This window comes from Bufo bufo, chromosome 4, assembly GCF_905171765.1.
Source record: "Bufo bufo chromosome 4, aBufBuf1.1, whole genome shotgun sequence".
In the NCBI taxonomy this organism is placed as follows: Eukaryota; Metazoa; Chordata; class Amphibia; order Anura; family Bufonidae; genus Bufo; species Bufo bufo.
In genome coordinates, this window is record NC_053392.1 from 158,876,466 (window position 1) to 158,894,238 (window position 17,773).

The following is a 17,773-nucleotide window of genomic DNA, read 5'->3' on the forward strand; positions in this document are numbered from 1 at the left end:
CAAAATAATATTTAAAAAATAATAATTTGTTTTAGTGTCTCAAGTCTGAGAACCATAGTTTTTTTTTAGATTGTCAGTGGCTAAATGGTATTAAAATTGGGGAAGGGGATTATAAATTTAGTACTCCATGGAAGTGTGTGAAGCAACCAATAATGCAGAGGCCCAGATGATCGGGGCACGTGTCACACTGAGTGGTGGTGTCCTTCCATATCTCCCTCCTGTTGGCTAGCAGTGATGGCCAGTTCGCATTGTTCGCCCGCGAACACATGCGGGTTGCCATCTTTTCTCACAAGTCCGGCGAGGCACAGGTGAGCCGGTCTGAAACAAATGCGGTCAGCGGGAGCAGGCAGTTTCCGAGAACAGCCCTATGAAGGCCCCCGTTGGCTGTTCTTTCCAGTTCCCAAGGTACTCCGGCCTGCTCTTTGCCAGTCAGAAAAGATCAGGAGCTTGAGGACTGCCTCATAGAACTGGAGGAATTTCCCTGTGTTGCCAGCACTCCGGGACAGCACAAAAGAGTTGTACAAGGTAACCTGTAGTTTTGCGCATGGCATTATATGGCTTGAGGACTTGATCAGAGAGATCAACTCCTCCCATATACCAATTGTAGTCGACGATACAATCGGGCTTGAGGACCGTTGCCGCGGTACCTCACACAGGGACAGGGGTGATGCCGTTACCGTGAATTGTGGACAGTACAAGGACATCCCTCTTGTCCTTATATCTGACCAGCAACAGGTTTCCACTGATAAGGGCACGGGTCTCACCCCTGGGAATAGGTACCTGGAGGGGGTGGGTAGGGAGGTTCCTTAAAACCCTGATCTACACTAGTTGTTCAGGTGGGCAACAATGCCCTATGTAAACCTGGATTTTCCCCGTCAGCTTCCTACCGGTTTACATAGAGCACTATTGCCAACCTGGACAAAAAGTGTAGATCAGGGTTTTAGGGAATAATAGGGGAAGCCATTGTTATCTCACCATGACTCTGTGTGATCCAGAACACTGTTTACCACCTTTTGGTGTATGATTGTATCATTCTTTATCTTAAGCATTGGTTATCTTTTTTAACCTACCATTTTAATGATGGTTTTTGACGTGATGAGCCGAAACCCTCACAGGCCGGATGCCGAATATCAGGGCTGCCTGTGCTGGAGTGCCTTGACTCCCTACCAGCAGTAAAGTGAAGCTTTCAGAGGGAGCAGCCATGGTGTGTCTCCATCTATCCGCCGACGTCTGCCTTCCTTGCTCTGCCTCGTTCCTTTCTGTCGTCCTCTCTCTCCCTTCCTCCGGACTCTCCTCCTACCGGTGGCATTCTGAGTCCTGAGTTGGACACTGTGGCTCTGTCTCCCCTCCTCTAGTTTCTTGTGGGGAGTGTAGTAGTGTTAGAGTAGCTGGAGGTTCGGTGCCCTGCCACGCTCGGTTCCTGTGTGTGACTCTCTTGGATAAAATCGGTGGGTACTGGATTGCCCTGATTCTCCACCTGCCTGCTGTTCTTCTGTGAATGTGCTCTTCTTCCCTTGTTTCTGGACCTTGAAATGAATTGCTGGAAAATTCTGGAGTCCCCTGCAAGATCCATTTTTTTTGTTTTTTTGTTTTTTTCTTCTCTGGCCTCTGGTTTTATCTTCCCTCCCTGTTTTTTTTTTTTTTCTTCTTTTTTTCTCGTTAATATAGATTAAGGACATTAATATAAGAACGAGATGAGGCTAAAGAGAAGTAAGAAGAGTTTAATGAAAATTAAACTATAAAGAAGGAGAGGGGAGGAGGGAAAAAAGAAAGGGGAAAGAAAGGAGAGGGGGAAGAAAGGGGAAAGAAATTAAAAAAATAAAGGGTCCAAAGCAAAATAGGCGGTCAATAGATTTTTCATCATCTAAAACAGCACAGAGATCTGTGGAGCCTGTAAAAATGGATCAGTTTCTGAAATCGCCAATTTTAAATACAAGAACAGCATCAAAAGGGAAGCAGGAAGTAACCTAAAAAAAGAAAACTATTTGTGCATCTAGACCAGATGAGGGAGTAGAGGATCATTCTCATGATGGAGATGGGGAGAGGGCAGAGGAAAATATCCCTTTGGTAAACCCTTCTCCATTGGAGGAGATTTTAGCTACGGTCAAAAACAATGGAAAAGTGATTCAAGATATTGCATGGCAGCTGGGAGTTCTCCAGTCGAACATGTCTATAATAAGAGACAATGTTACTAAGATATGAGACAGAGTTACTGTCATAGAAAAGTCAGTTGGCTCTCTGGAATATGAAGTAAAAGCCTTAAAATCTGAAAATTTGTGGAGTGAAGAAACAGTCAAAACCTTTGTATCGGCACTGTATGGAGGAGACGTGGTACCAAGTGGATATTGGTAAAAAGGGTATTTTTTATTCTGGGTCTACATGTTTCAGGGGCGAACAGCCCCCTTTATCAGGACAATAAAACATATACGATACAAATGGTTGCATGTGTGATTTATAAACTGTGTTTGGGCGCGCTCAATAGACAGTGGAGGGGGATAGTTACAGGCGGGGTCATGACAGAGTGACAGCGGGAGCGCTGCTGTGGGTTCCGCCTGCTGTGTTGGAATGACAGCTGTGTCGGAAGTATTCCTAGAGCTCAGCCCTCTAGTTCTAAAAAAGCTGTGAAGTCGTGGATCGTGGTATTATCGAATCATAACTACTTCTTTTATATAACGGAGTCCAGGAGAGATCGTCGGTAGTGGGGAACTCATTGGTATATACTCTGTGGACGCTTGATGATTTTCAGTAACTGTGCAATATCCATTATCTGTAGTGGGTCCTTTTTGTGATATGTGGTAGGGTGCTGTGGAGCGCATCTCCACCTCAAAGATATAATACCGGATATCATATTATCTCAGGACCGTATCTACTTGACAGGGGACTAGGTCCGACTTATAGAATGGCAAATGTATCTTTTTACTTTGTGTATTAATTGTATTGATAGATATATCATGTTCATTCTTCACACTTTGCTAATGCATTCTTAACCTATAGTCGCGAGATATATAAAAGCTTATAGAATAATTAGGTCTATTTCTATAACAGGGGTCAAGATTAGATAAATGGGGAGTTCACGGTGTTCCCTAATCGCTTTAATATAATCAATAAAATCATCTTAGGGGACTGTACACTTAATTAGAAAGGGAATATAGACAAGTGTATGTGTATATATACATCCATATTTGTATATGTTGTAGGAAGGCGAAAGGGTCCATCATTGACGGAAGGTATGTGTCACCGAGATTCCTGGCCAGTAATTTTCAGTGTCAGCGGCAGTTATTTGTTATTTAGTATGGCTGTAGAGCCGATCCGAGCGGGCACTTACTGGGAGCAGCCAAAGTGCAGGGTGGGTGGCTCCTCCCCACGTCCCAGGCCGGGTTTTGGTTTGAGATATAAAAACCCAGCCAGCAGTCTCAGCTGGGTGGATTATCCTCCACTTCACAGTGAAGCTGTGGAGACGCTGTGGTTTTGGGATCTGCATGAGGTGTGACATGCTAAAGGGCTTTTAGCCGCATTGCTGAAAAACAGGCCCCCTAAAGCCTGCAGTGGATTGCTGATGAAAAACTGACGTTTGTGTTCTGTGGACTTTTCATGGTGTGAACATACACCAATACTGCGAACTGTTATTTGGTTTTGCCTTTTGTGTGAATAAACACTGAACTATTTAAGTTAAAGTCTTTGTGATAGCCTCTATACTGTGTTCGCTAAGCTGCCTACCAGAGCAAATCCCCACATTTGGTGTCTGTCACGGATGGTGTACAGGAAACAAGACAATACCATATAAACAATGTCTCTCTGGATCCACAACTTAGGAACAAAGGGAGACCCCTGCAATAGACCTGCCGCTCTCCCTCACTGCTCAGCCTATGCGAACACCCCAAAGGTGGATGGCCGCATATCCACGTTCCTCGGCTATCTATTACCTGAAGACCCTACAATAGTGAAGGGACACGACCACCGGCTCCCTACACTGACACGGAGGGAGTCAGGGTCACCTGGATCCAGAAAAGACAAAATCATAAATACATAAACAGCACTTATCTTGCAGACGACTGACGACTGAGGACTGGGAACTGGGAACAGCATGCACACACACTCCAGGAAGTTGTATCAGCCGCACACTACTGCATTATGGGGAGGAACTTAAAGGGTAGCAATCAGTCCAACTGCATGACAGCTGAGATAGACTAACGAGATGAGAAACTAAACCAAAACAAAGAAATTCAAGGAGGAGGATCTGAGAAGCTCCTGTGAGCGCTTCTCAGCTGTCTGGCTGTGACAGTACCCCTCCCTCTAGGAGTGGACTCCGGACACTCAGAGCCCACCTTCTCAGGACGAGACCTATGGAAAGCCCTGATGAGACGAGAGGCCTTAATGTCCGTCACTGGGACCCACATCCTCTCCTCAGGACCATAACCCTCCCAATGAACGAGGTACTGGAGGGAACCGCGGACAAGACGAGAATCCACAATCCTAGAGACCTGAAATTCAAGATTTCCATCAACCATAATCGGAGGAGGAGGCAAAGGCGAGGGTACAATAGGTTGAACATAAGGTTTCAATAAGGACTTATGAAAAACATTATGGATCTTCCAAGTCTGAGGAAGATCAAGACGGTAGGCAACAGGATTGATGACAGACAGGATCTTGTAAGGCCCAATAAACCTAGGACCCAACTTCCAGGAGGGAACCTTCAATTTGATATTCTTGGTAGACAACCACACCAGATCACCAACATTCAGGTCCGGACCAGGCACACGTCTCTTATCCGCCACACGCTTATATCTCTCACTCATGCTCTTTAGATTATCCTGAATCTTTTGCCAATAGATGACAAAGACGAGGAGAATCTGTCCTCATCAGGCAAACCAGAAGAGCCCTCTCCCGAGAAAGTCCCAAACTGCGGATGGAACCCATATGCACCAAAAAATGGTGACTTATCAGAGGACTCCTGACGACGGTTATTTAAAGCAAACTTAGCAAGGGGCAAAAAAGAACACCAATCCTCCTGATTCTCCGCTACAAAACAGCGCAGATATGTCTCCAGATTCTGATTGACGCGCTCTGTCTGGCCATTCGACTGCGGATGGAAAGCAGAAGAAAATGACAACCGAACCCCCAAGCGAGAACAGAAAGCCTTCCAGAATCTGGAAACAAACTGCGTGCCCCTATCAGAGACTATGTCTGAAGGAATCCCTTGCAATTTGACAATGTGGTCAATAAATGCCTGCGCCAGCGTCTTAGCATTGGGCAAACCAGGAAAAGGGATAAAATGCACCATTTTGCTAAAACGGTCCACCACCACCAGAATCACAGACTTCCCCGAGGAACGAGGCAAGTCCGTTATGAAGTCCATGGACAGTTGTGTCCAAGGACGGGAAGGAATGGGCAAAGGAAGGAGAGGACCGTGAATGAGGGACCTTGGCACGAGCGCAAGTCTCGCAAGCTGCCACAAAACCCTCAACCGACTTACGAAGCGCAGGCCACCAGAATCTCCGAGCGATGAGATCCAGTGTGGCTCTTGCCCCCGGGTGCCCAGCAAAGGACCGTGTCGTGGTGTTCTTTAAAAATCTTGTGTCTCAAAGCGAGAGGCACAAACAACCTCCCAGGAGGACAAAGATCAGGAGCTTCTGACTGGGCTGCCTGCACCTCTGCCTCCAATTCAGGAAAAAGAGCAGAGACCACCACACCTTCAGCCAAAATGGGACCCGGGTCGTCAAAATTCCCACCTCCCGGAAAACAACGTGACAGGGCATCTGCCTTCACATTCTTAACCCCAGGGCGGAACGTAACAACAAAATTAAACTTGAAAAGAACAAAGACCATCTGGCCTGTCTCGGGTTCAGACGCTTGCTGACTCCAAGTAGGCCAGATTTTTATGGTCAGTAAACACGGTAATAGGGTGTCTGGCTCCCTCTAGCCAATGGCGCCATTCCTCAAAAGCCAACTTGATGGCCAACAATTCCCTATCTCCCACATCATAATTTCTCTCTGCGGAGGAGAGTTTCTTTGAGAAAAAGGCACACGGTTGCCATTTGGCAGGAGAGGAACCCTGAGACAAGACCACACCCACCCCTACCTCAGAAGCATCAACCTCAACTATGAAGGGTAACGAAATATCAGGTTGTACTAGGATGGGAGCAGAGGCAAAACTCTCCTTGATATTAGAAAAGGCCTTACGCGCCTCTACCGACCAGGAAGAAAAATCTACCCCCTTTCTGGTCATATTAGTGAGTGGTTTAACAACAGAGGAATAATTCAAAATAAATTTCCTGTAGTAATTGGCAAAGCCCAAAAAACGCATCAGCGCCTTCTGATTCTCAGGAAGCTCCCACTCAAGCACAGCGCGGACCTTCTCGGGGTCCATGCAAAAACCAGAAGCGGAGACAAGAAACCCCAGAAATTGGATTTCTGGAACCGCAAACACACATTTTTCCAGTTTCGCGTATAATTTATTCTTCCGCAGGATGAGCAAGACCTGACGTAAGTGTTCCTTATGAGTCTTGAAATCAGGAGAAAAAATCAAAATGTCATCCAAATACACTAATACAAATTTTCCCATTAAATTATAAAAAATGCTGTTGACGAAATGCTGAAAAACGGCTGGGGCATTCATCAAACCAAAAGGCATAACCAAATTCTCAAAATGGCCCTCAGGGGTATTGAAAGCCGTCTTCTATTCGTCTCCTTCTCTGACCCTAACCAGGTTGTATGCCCCTCTTAGGTCTAATTTGGAAAAGACTTTAGCCCCAACAACCTGGTTAAACAGGTCCGGGATCAGAGGAAGCGGATAAGGATCACGAATAGTGATACTGTTCAGCTCCCTGAAATCCAGACAAGGTCTTAAAGAACCATCTTTTTTCTTAACAAAGAAAAAACCAGCGGCAACAGGTGACTTCGAGGGTCGTATGTGTCCTTTTTTTAGACTCTCAGAGATATAAGCCCGCATAGCGACCCTCTCAGGTTGGGAGAGATTGTATAAACGAGATTTAGGCAGCTTGGCGCCTGGGATGAGATTAATAGGGCAATCATACTCCCTGTGCGGAGGTAAACCCTGAACTCCACTCTCAGAGAAGACATCCAAAAATTCAGAGAGAAGGTGGTACAGTCTTAGTAGAAACCTCAGAAACAGATGTTATGAGGCAATTCTCTCTGCAAAAGTTACTCCAACCATTTATTTGCCTCGCTTGCCAATCAATGGTGGGGTTATGTTTAGTGAGCCAGGGTAGCCCCAACACCAGAGGAGTAGGCAAACCGCTAAGGACAAAACATGACACATCCTCAACATGAGCATCACTCACAATTAAACGGATATTGTGAACTATGCCCTTTAATGATTTCTGAGAAAGTGGAGCTGAATCAATAGCAAAAACAGAAATATCCTTTCCCAAAGTGCATACCTGGAAACCATGAGTTATTGCAAATTGATTATCAATGAGGTTGACAGCTGCTCCACTATCCACAAAAATCTCACAAAAAATGCTCTTGCTCTCTAGCGCCACCCTAGCAGGCAGGACAAAACGGGAACTACAAGCAAACGGAAAACCTTCAATTTCCGCCTCAACCCTGCCAATAGTAACAGACGGAACATTTTTAAAAGATTTTTTCCTTTTTGTCTCTTTATTACTCCCAGAAAACTGCCTGAATCTCCTAGAGGGACAAACATTTGCCAGATGATTTATACCTCCACAACAAAAACAAACCCTCCCCCTGCGGGCTGAATCTTCTATTGTCAGAGGCAATCAACCCCAGCTGCATGGACTCCTGCTCAGAAGGGGCTGACAGCGACTGAGACCCCTGTGCACAGAATGAGACCGCTGCACTGTCCCGGGACTGAGTATGACAGGAAGGAGAGATCTCTCCTCTCTCTCTAAGACGCCTGTCAATACGAACGGCCTGAGACATAGCAGAATCCAAGGAGGTAGGTCTTTCATGAAAGGCAAATGCATCTTTCAATCCCTCTGAAAGACCATAGCAAAATTGACTTCTGAGTGCAGCATCATTCCAACCCGTATCTGCTGCCCATCTCCGAAATTCTGAACAGTATATCTCTGCGGATTGTTTACCCTGGCATAACAGACGTAGTCTAGACTCAGCCAGAGCAATACGATCCGGATCATCATATATCTGACCCAGGGCTAAAAATAATTCATCCACTGAACGAAGGGGCCGTGCCCCCTCCGGCAGCGAAAAGGCCCAGGACTGAGCGTTACCCCTGAGCAGCGATATAATGATCCCCACCCTCCGTTCTTCATCACCAGAAGAATGGGGAAGAAGGCGAAAATGAAGTTTGCAAGCCTCTTTAAAACGCACAAAATACTCACTACCCCTGGAGAACGTATCCGGGAGCGAGATCTTAGGCTCAGCACAAACTCCATGAACGCATGCTGAACCGGTCACTTGAAACTGAGAAAAAGTCTTACGGAGATCAGCTACCTCCAAAGAAAGACCCTGAAAGCGTTCAGCCAAAAGTGAAACCGGATCCATGCTTGAGACGGTTTTGGCGGCTGATAATGTCACGGATGGTGTACAGGAAACAAGACAATACCATATAAACAATGTCTCTCTGGATCCACAACTAAGGAACAAAGGGAGACCCTTGCAAAAGACCTGCCGCTCTCCCTCACTGCTCAGCCTATGCGAACACCCCAAAGGTGGATGGCCACATATCCACGTTCCTCGGCTATCTATTACCTGAAGACCCTACAATAGTGAAGGGACACGACCACCGGCTCCCTACACTGACACGGAGGGAGTCAGGGTCACCTGGATCCAGAAAAGACAAAATCATAAATACATAAACAGCACTTATCTTGCAGACGACTGACGACTGAGGACTGGGAACTGGGAACTGGGAACAGCATGCACACACACTCCAGGAAGTTATATCAGCCGCACACTACTGCATTATGGGGAGGAACTTAAAGGGTAGCAATCAGTCCAACTGCATGACAGCTGAGATAGACTAACGAGATGAGAAACTAAACCAAAACAAAGAAATTCAAGGAGGAGGATCTGAGAAGCTCCTGTGAGCGCTTCTCAGCTGTCTGGCTGTGACAGTGTCGGATGCGGGCAAACGTAGTGAGGCTGGCCTGAAGGTGTATGTCATTTATCAAGCCGGCAAGGTTACGACCCGTATCCCCTGACAAAATGGAGGCCCTTGTGAAAGCCCTTATGCAGCAGTGGGAGGCAAATAAGCAACAGCAGGAAACCAACCAGCTGCTATTTACAGCATGTGATGGCATTACAAGCGACAGGAGCGTCCCAGAGACGTCCACGATGCCCGAAAAGCTGTTCGTTCGGCGATCCCTAAGATGACCCAATCGTACGAAGTCGAGACGTATCTGGCGGTGTTCGAAAAGGTGGCCATGTGGGAGAAGTTACCCCGAGACCAATTGGCTGAGATCATCACTCGTTCCTGGCGTCTGGACCCCCAGCAGGTGTTTTTCGACCTACCAGCTGACCGAGCAGCCGACTACCTTACCGTAAAATGTGAGATTCTGGCAAGACTGGGGGTGAATGTATTGGTCCCGGGCCCAGCGAGTGCGTCAGTGGGAATTTAACCTGGCTGAACCCGCCAGACCGCAGCATTATGATCTGCTACACCGGGCTGCAAAAATGGCTGCAGCCTGACATACTGAGTCCCACTGCTATGCTGGACCGCCTGTTAGCGGATGTGTTCTGGAGGGCTTTGCAGTACCCTCTCCAGCACTGGATCGGCCAGGTGTCATCCCTAGAGATGGTCGACCTGGTGGAGTGCTACGAGGCCACCAGAAATCTGCAGGGTTTTTTTTTAGGAGGGGGCCAATCAAACCCGGGAAATCTCCACCCCAGGCCCAGCGGCTGGTGCCAGCCAAACCCACCCGCGATGTACCCCGTGCAGACCCAGCCCCAGTGGTCTGCTGGAGGTGCCACGAGCCTGGACACATAAGTGCCGACTGTCCCCATCGGGGTGAACCCATGGACACTAACTTTGTCTACTGCCCCTCAATGAATGCCAGGAGGCTGTGTGCATCCAGTAACCCCGAGACAATAGACAATAGTTACCTGTGCCAGGTGCAAGTGGGAGATACCCTGGCAGTGGAGCTGCTGGACTCAGGGAGCCTGGTGTCCCTGGTAAGAGCTGCCCTGGTGCGGCCCGCCAAGTATCTGGCGAAAAGTAGGCGTGTGGCATCCATGGATGACTTAAATGACTATTCCACCGCCCTGGTGTCACTATCCACTGTGGCCGGCATGTGGACTCATGAGGTGGCTGTCGCCACAAAGTTGCACTATGAACTAATAATTATAAAAGAGATAAGAAAGAACAGGAGGCAGCGCCTTGTGTGTAGAACTGTCTGTCTGCTTATTGCAAAAATACACAGTTTGTGCTTACCATTTAGGGTTGTGAACAGTCACAAAACCTATAAATCGCCTTGCTGGAATATTCCCCTCCAACGTATGGTGTTTACTGCATCTACTGCCACAGTCTGTGCCCTTTTTTCCGTTGGTTGCAGAGTCTTGCGATGGAATGAATTGCGGATGAGAAGAAATTCAGACCTTTTTCAGCGGCGCTGATGCAGAGGAACTCAGGACCAGGATGATGTAGGTGCAGGTGTTCTTTATTCAAAAGACTGTCAACGCGTTTCTGGGGCAAATGGCCCCCTTCATCAGGACAATAAAACGTACATTATATACGTTATATGTAAGTTTTATTGTCCTGATAAAGGGGGCCGTTTGTCCCAGAAACACGTTGACAGTCTTTTGAATAAAGAACACCTGTACCTACATCATCCTGGTCCTGAGTTCCTCTGCATCAGAGCCACTGAAAAAGGTCTGAGTTTCTTCTCATCCACAATATGAACTAATAATTGGGAGAGACTTCCTGCGGTTTTCCTGACACTATGGCCGATAACGAAAGTTACCGATACCCCGGGAGACAGATGTGGACCCTAGCAGAGTGGCCTGGCTCAGGGGGGAGACCAGAACCCTGGGAACCTGAGTGCAAAGGTCCAGCGGTAGGGGGTGACCGCCACTTCGGTGGAAGAGGGGGAGACAACCCCACTAAGTGTGTTGGTGGGAGACGTGGAGGACTTGCCGCGCGGGTCCGAGTTGGCAGACCTCAATGTCTCCAGAGATAACTTTGGACAGCACAGCACCAGGACCCGTCCACTCTATCTCGAGCCCTGGGAAAAGTGGTAGTAGTTGAGGGTTGAGCCACAACAAACCAGGGATCGAGTCTATGTTCCAGCAGGTTTGGTGGTTCAACAGGAGATGCGGTACCGGGCTAGATCAACTTCGGGGTGAGCATATTTGAACAAGCTAGTTGTGCCCAAGGCGTATCGCAAGCTCGTGTTGGAGTTAGCCCACCCAACATGTTCTTGGGGAAACACCTGGGCCAGCAGAAAAACACAGGACCGGATTCTACAGCGGTTCTACTGGCCCAGTGTGTTCAGAAAGGCCCTGGTCCTCTCCCGATTATTAAGGTTCCATTCGAGCGGATCTTTAAGGATCTCTTAGGCCCAGTACCGAAGTCCGCTAGAGGGCACAAACACATCTTAGTCGTCCTCGACTACGCCACTCGGTACCCGCAGGCGGTGTCGCTGTGTCATTCATCAGCCAAACTCATAGCTAAGGAGCTAATGGAGGTGTTTTCTCGAGTGGGTCGCCTTAAGGAGGTTCTGACTCACCAAGGGACTCCCGTTTATGTCCAAGGTCATGAGGGAACTCTGTAAGTTGCTCAAATAAAACAGCTACGGACGTCCGTGTATCATCCGCAAACGGAAGCCCTGGTTAGAGAGGTTTAAATCAAACACAAAAAAAAATAATTTTTAAAAGAGTGGTGTCTAAGGATGGGGGGGACTGGACCTTCCTTCTCCCCTATCTTAGTTCGCAGTGCGAGAAGTGCCCCAGGCCTCTAACTGGGTTCTCGCCCTTCGAACTGCTATACGGCAGACACCCTCATGATCTGTTGGACGTCGCCAAAGAGGAGTGGGAACAACAGCCCACACCGCACAAAAGTGTTGTTGAGTACGTCACCCAGATGCAGGGACGGATGGAAACAGAGTTGCCTCTGGTTAGGGAGCATATGGAGGCAGCACAGCGAGCCCAGAGTAGTGTCAATAATAGGCAGGTTCGGGTCTGGAACTTTAACCCAGGTGATCGGGTGTTGGTTCTGGTACCGACCGTAGACAGTAAGTTCCTAGCTAGGTAGCAGGGTCCCTACGAGGTACTTGAAAAAATTGGAGAGGTAGATTACAAGGTACACCAGCCAGGGAGGGCGAAAGCCAGAGCAGGTGTACAGTAGGTGAACCCGATTTTGTGTCAATCTCGCTCTCTTTCTCGGCGAGATTGAGCACCTACGAGCCCCATCGCGGGAGCCAGCGCCGAGCTGGCTTGCCGCGATGGAGACAGAGCCGTCATAGAAGCGACGGGAGATCCGACTTGGATTCCCGCCAATTCTACACGTATGCGGCGTTTGTTATGAATCCTGAGGGGGAAGTCCCCGCCGGATTTTAAATAAAAATCCGGCCTGGGTCCCCCCCTCAGGAGCATACCGGGCCCTTAGGTCTGTTATGGGTTGTAAGGAGAGCCCCCCCTACGCCGAAAAAAATGGCGTAGGGGGTCCCCCTACAATCCATACCGGACCCGTATCCAAAGCACGCTACCCGGCCAGCCAGGAAGGGAGTGGGGACGAGCGAGCGCCCCCCCCCCCCCCCCTCCTGAGCCGTACCAGGCTGCATGCCCTCAACATGGGGGGGTTGGGTGCTCTGGGGCAGGGGGCGCACTGCGGCCCCCCCACCTCAGAGCACCCTGTCCCCATGTTGATGAGGACAGGGCCCCTTCCCGACAACCCTGGCCGTTGGTTGTCGGGGTATGCGGGCGGGAGGCTTATCGGAATCTGGGAGCCCCCTTTAATAAGGGGGCCCCCAGATACCGGCCCCCCACCCTAAGTGAATGAGTATGGGGTACATCGTACCCCTACCCATTCACCTGCAAGAAAAGTGGTAAAAACACAAATAAACCACACAGTGTATTAAAATATTTTATTTTTCTGCTCCGGAGGCCGCCCCCTGTCTTCTTTATTAGCTCTTTTACCAGGGGGGGCTCTTCTTCTTCCGCTATCCCGACGGGTCTTCTCCGCTATCCGGGGGGTCTTCTCAACTCTCCGGGGTTCTCCTTCTGTCTTCTCCGCTATCCGGGGGGGTCTTCTCAACTCTCCGGGGTTCTCCTTCTGTCTTCTCCGCTATCCGGGGGGGTCTTCTCAACTCTCCGGGGTTCTCCTTCTGTCTTCTCCTTCTGTCTTGTTGACTCGGCGCACCCCGGTTCTTCGTCTCGCGAGACGTCTCGCGAGACGAAGAACCGGGGTGCGCCGAGTCTCGCGAGACGAAGAACCGGGGTGCGCCGAGTCAACAAGACAGAAGGAGAAGACAGAAGGAGAACCCCGGAGAGTTGAGAAGACCCCCCCGGATAGCGGAGAAGACAGAAGGAGAACCCCGGAGAGTTGAGAAGACCCCCCCGGATAGCGGAGAAGACAGAAGGAGAACCCCGGAGAGTTGAGAAGACCCCCCCGGATAGCGGAGAAGACATACTCATTCACTTAGGGTGGGGGGCCGGTATCTGGGGGCCCCCTTATTAAAGGGGGCTCCCAGATTCCGATAAGCCTCCCGCCCGCATACCCCGAAAACCAACGGCCAGGGTTGTCGGGAAGGGGCCCTGTCCTCATCAACATGGGGACAGGGTGCTCTGAGGTGGGGGGGCCGCCCCCTGCCCCAGAGCACCCAACCCCCCCATGTTGAGGGCATGCAGCCTGGTACGGCTCAGGAGGGGGGGGGGGGGGCGCTCGCTCGTCCCCACTCCCTTCCTGGCTGGCCGGGTACTTCCCCCTCAGGATTCATAACAAACGCCGCACACGTGTAGAATTGGCGGGAATCCAAGTCGGATCTCCCGTCGCTTCTATGACGCGCTTGCTGGGATGTGCTGTCACTATTCCAGTGAGTGCGAGATCTCGGCACCATGTTGCCGAGTATCAGCGCGACGCTGTCGTGCTAAAAGCACAATCTCACAAACACCTACTGTACCATGTGAATCTGCTCAAACCCTGGAAAGATAGGGAAACCTGTACGGAAGACAGCCCACGACCAGGGTTCCTAGGGGAAGCGGTTTCGGCCCCTATGTCTGAAGCAAGGGAAGCGGCTGCTACAGTGAAAATTGCTGACAGCCTCTCCTCTAAACAGGCTCAGGAAGCCAGGAAGTTCATTAGTCGGAACACGGATGTGTTCTCGGACCTTCCTGGAGGCACGTCCATAATCCGGCATGACATTGTCACTGAGCCTCAGGCAAAAGTCCGGTTAAAACCATACTGGGTACCCGAGGCTTGGCGACAAGCCATCGCGGAGGAAGTATAGTTAATGCTCCAGCTAGGTGTCATGGAGAAATCAAAAAGTGAATGGGCCAGTCCGATAGTCTTAATACCCAAGCCGGACGGGACATTGTGGTTCTGTAACGATTTCCGCAAACTGAATGCTTATCATATGCCCCGAGTAGATGAGCTTATTGAGAAGTTAGGCCAAGCCCTGTATTTTTCTGTGTTGGACCTCACCAAAGTGTACAGGCAGGTACCCTTGACGGAGGCTGCCAAGGAAAAAACGTCTTTCATCACGCCAGAGGGGCTGTATCAGTACAAGGTATTACCCTTTGGTCTACATGGCCACATCGTCGGTACACTTCGGCAACCAGGACGATATTGTTGTCCATAGCACCGACTGGGAAAGTCACCTACCTAAAGTACAGGCTGTAGTTGACTCTGTTACAAAGGCTGGCTTAACCGCTAACCCAAAAAAGTGCGCGATAGGGTTAGAAGAGACCAAGTACCGGGGGTATGTAATTGGACCCAGAATGATCAAACCTCAGGTGAACAAAGTCGTTCCTGGGTATGGTTGGGTACTATATGAGGTTTGTCCCCAATATTTCTACAGTCGCCACACCATTGACAGGCCTTTTGAAGGGATGCAAGTCAGTGACGGTCCAGTAGAATGAGCAGGCGGAAAAGGCTTTCTCCGTTTTGAAGTCGGCCCTGTGTGGGTCCCCGGTATTGGTGATGCCCGACTTCAAGAGTTTGTTGTACAAACTAATGCCTCTGAAGTAGGCATTGGAGCTGTACTCTCTCAAGACATCAATGGGGAGGAACATCCCATTGTTTTCCTGAGCCGAAAGCTTACCCCACCCGAGACTAGGTACAGTATAGTGGAGAGAGAGTGCCTGGCCATCAAGTGGGCACTCGAGTCTCTCCGCTATTATCTGTTGGAGTGAAAGTTCCATCTGGTGACCGACCACTCCCTGCTCAAGTGGATGAGCCAAGCCAAAGAGAGGAATGCTCGGGTCACCAGGTGGTTCTTGTCTTTGTAAAACTTTAAGTTTTCCATGGAACATAGGGCAGGCAGGTCTCAGGGTAACATGGATGTCCTGTCCCGTGTAAACTGTCTGGCAAGTGTTCACCCCCTCAGGGTTGAACAAAGGGGGAGGTATGTAGGAAGGCGCAAGGGTCGGTCATTGATGGAAGGTATGTGTCACAGAGATTCCTGGCCTCGGTGAGTTAAGAGACGGTAATTTTAAGTGTCAGCAGCAGTTAGTGCTGACTGACGTTATTTGTTATTTTGTATGGCTGTAGAGCCGATCCAAGCCGGCTCTTACTGGGAGCAGCCAAAGTGCAGGGTGGGTGGCTGCTCCCCACGTTCCAGGCCGGGTTTTGGTTTGGGATATAAAAACCCAGCCAGCAGTTTTAGCTGGGTTGATTATCCTCTACTTCACAGTGAAGCTGTGGAGACTCTGTGATTTTGGGATCTGCATGAGGTGTGCCGGGCTTTTAGCCGCATTGCTGGAAAACAGGCCCCCTAAAGCCTGCAGTGGACGGCTGATGAAAAACTGCTAACCAGGTGAACGTTTGTGTTCTGTGGACTTTCCATGGTGTGAACATACACCAATACTGCGAACTGTTATTTGGTTTTGCCTTTTGTCTGAATAAACATTGAACTATTTAAGTTAAATACTTTGTGATTGCCTCTATACTGCGTCCGCTAAGCTGCCTACCAGAGCAAATCCCCACAATGTATGGAGATTTAAAAATAGCATAAAATAGAATAAGATAAAATTGAAACAACATAACCATACCTGGTCTATGTGTGATCTATAGAGGAAGGGGGGGGGGGGGGGGGGGAATGAGGGGCCGGCAAGCAGGGGGCAGGTTTGCATGGGGTTATCACTAGTTTAGAGTGGCACGTACACTTGTATATCATGCTTGTATATGTCAAAATGTACATTCCATTAATAGATAACATGGTTATCATAAAAGATATAGTTATTTGTCTGGACGGTTCGGGATAGGTACGGGACAGACTGGCATGGAGTATTAAAGTACGGTATAGTTTCACTGATCTCATTTAGTCCATAAGGTGTGAGGGTATCTAATTGATAGATCCAATATACTTCTCTTTTTTGTAAGTTGCTGAATCTATTGAATGGGTTTTCTGGTATAAAGTCAATGGGAGTGATTTTTAGTGAATGCTTGTCTTTCTCAGGTGTGGATGCACAGTGTCTGGAAATGCTGTGTTTGAAATATTGTCTTTGGATATTATATTTATGTTGGTTGACTCGACAGTGCAGAGCCTGTGTCGTGCGGCCAACATATTGGAGACCGCACTCGCACTCAATCAGGTATATTACGTAGCTGGTTTGGGATGTCATATGATATTTTATTTCAAAGGTGGCCCCATTTTTGTTTGAGGTGAAATTTGTATGATTGTGTGTAATGACTTTACAGCACAGGCAGCGTTTAGTTCCACATTTTAAGCTGCAGGTCGATTTGTGTGCATTGTTCTTTTGGGCCCTGATATGTTGTTTAGGCTTTCTTGGAGCAAGGATGCTTTTAATCATAGGGGCCCTTCTGTAGATTATCCTGGGTTTTGGTTGTAGGTATTTTTCCAAGTAGGGGTCTTGTTCTAGGATGTGCCAGTGTTTGGCCAATATTGCGCAAATGGCTTTGTTGGACATATTGTGCATTTGTTTGTTTCTTAATTTTTTGCGCTTTCCAGGTAGTCTTTTTGTGTATTCAAAGTGCTCCTCATATAGGCGTCCTTTATAAGTCTCTTGGGATATCCTTTGTCTACAAATCTCATTTGTATGACCTTGGCCCGTTGTCTAAAGTCATCATCATATGTGCAATTGCGCCTGATGCATTTGTACTGGCCATAGGGGATGTTCTTCAGCCACTTTTTGTGATGGAAGCTAGAATAGTGTATGTAGCTGTTGGTATCAACCGGTTTGAAATATGTTTTTGTTGTGAGGAGATTGTCTTTGCTAGTAATAGAGATATCGAGGAATTCTTTCTCAATTTTATTGTACACTGCTCAAAAAAATAAAGGGAACACTTAAACAACACAATGTAACTCCAAGTCAATCACACTTCTGTGAAATCAAACTGTCCACTTAGGAAGCAACACTGAGTGACAATCAATTTCACATGCTGTTGTGCAAATGGGATAGACAACAGGTGAAAATTATAGGCAATTAGCAAGACACCCCCAATAAAGGAGTGGTTCTGCAGGTGGTGACCACAGACCAGTTCTCAGTTCCTATGCTTCCTGGCTGATGTTTTGGTCACTTTTGAATGCTGGCGGTGCTTTCACTCTAGTGGTAGCATGAGACGGAGTATACAACCCACACAAGTGGCTCAGGTAGTGCAGCTTATCCAGGATGGCACATCAATGCGAGCTGTGGCAAGAAGGTTTGCTGTGTC